Source organism: Triticum dicoccoides, chromosome 3B (assembly GCF_002162155.2).
Source record: "Triticum dicoccoides isolate Atlit2015 ecotype Zavitan chromosome 3B, WEW_v2.0, whole genome shotgun sequence".
NCBI lineage: Eukaryota > Viridiplantae > Streptophyta > Magnoliopsida > Poales > Poaceae > Triticum > Triticum dicoccoides.
The window spans coordinates 568,528,427-568,530,134 of record NC_041385.1 but is presented as its reverse complement, the minus strand read 5'-3'; positions in this window follow the sequence as shown (position 1 = coordinate 568,530,134).

Sequence of the window (1,708 nt, the reverse complement as noted above, 5' to 3'; positions counted from 1 at the left end):
GTATCCCGAGCTTTGCTACTGTAGTTGGATCTTATGATGTTTCTCCCCCTCTACTCTCTTGTGATTAATTGAGTTTCCCCTTTTGAAGTTATCTTATCAGATTGAGTCTTTTATGAGAACACTTGATGTATGTCTTGGTGATCAACTTGCGGGTTTCGTGACATTGGGAACCTATGCATAGGGGTTGGCACATGTTCTTGACTCTCCGGTAGAAACTTTGGGGCACTCTTTGAAGTACTTTAATGTTGGTTGGATGAATCTGAGATTGTGTGATGCATATCGTATAATCATGCCCACGGATACTTGAGGTGACAATGGAGTATCTAGGTGACATTAGGGTTTTGGTTGATTTGTGTCTTAAGGTGTTATTCCAGTACGAACTCTTTTATAGATTGATCCGAAAGAATAACTTTGAGGTGGTTTCATACCCTACCATAATCTCTATGTTTGTTCTCCGCTATTAGTGGCTTTGGAGTGACTCTTTGTTGCATGTTGAGGGCTTGTTATATGATCTATCTATGTTATTATTGTTGAGAGAACTTGCACTAGTGAAAGTATGAACCCTAGGCCTTGTTTTCTACCATTGCAATACCGTGTACGCTCACTTTTATCGCTCGTTACCTTGCTGTTTTTATTATTTCAGATTACAAAAACCTATATCTACTATCTATTTTGTACTTGTATCACCATCTCTTCGCCGAATTAGTGCACCTATACGATTTACCATTGTATTGGGTGTGTTGGGGACACAAGAGACTCTTTGTTATTTGGTTGCATGGTTGTTTGAGAGAGACCATCTTCATCCTACGCCTCCTACGGATTGATAAACCTTAGGTCATCCACTTGAGGGAAATTTGCTACTGTCCTACAAACATGTGCACTTGCAGGCCCAACAATGTCTACAAGAAGAAGGTTGTGTACTAGACATCAGGTATTTCCCTAAGTGATGATTCCAAGGTTATCGAACCAGTAGGAGAACCTCCTAACACCATATAAACAACACCTGCACACAAATAACAAATACTTGCAACCCCATGTGTTAAAGGGGTTGTCAATCCCTTTCGGGTACGGCGCCTCAAGATAGGCAAATAACGTGAGGAAAAAGTGGTAGATAGGATAAATAGATCGCGGAACAAATAAATTGCAGCAAGGTATTTTCGTTATTTTTGGTTTAATAGATCTGAAAATAAAGGCAAAGAAAAATAGATCGCAAAGGCAAATATGATGAAAAAAGACTTACATCATATGGATCTCCAAGAGACCATTGTATTGATAATTAAGAGAGAGAGAGAGAGAGAGAGAGAGAGAGAGAGAGAGAGAGAGGAAGCCATCTAGATACTAACTATGGACCCGTAAGTCTACAAAGAACTACTCAAGCATCATCGGAGAGGCACCAATGGACATGATGAACCCCTCCGAGATGGTGTCTAGATTGGATCTTGTGTTTCTGGATTCTGCGGCGGCTGGAATTGATTTTCGTCGACTCCCCTAGGGTTTCTGGAATATTGGGGTATTTGTATAGCAAAGAGGCTGTTCATGGGGCACCCGAGGTGGGCACAACCCACCGGGGCGCGCCTGGGGGCTGGAATTGATTTTCGTCGACTCCCCTAGGGTTTCTGAAATATTGAGGTATTTATAGAGCAAAGAGGTTGTTCATGGGGCACCCGAGGTGGGCACAACCCACCAGGTCTCTCTCTCTCTCTCTCTC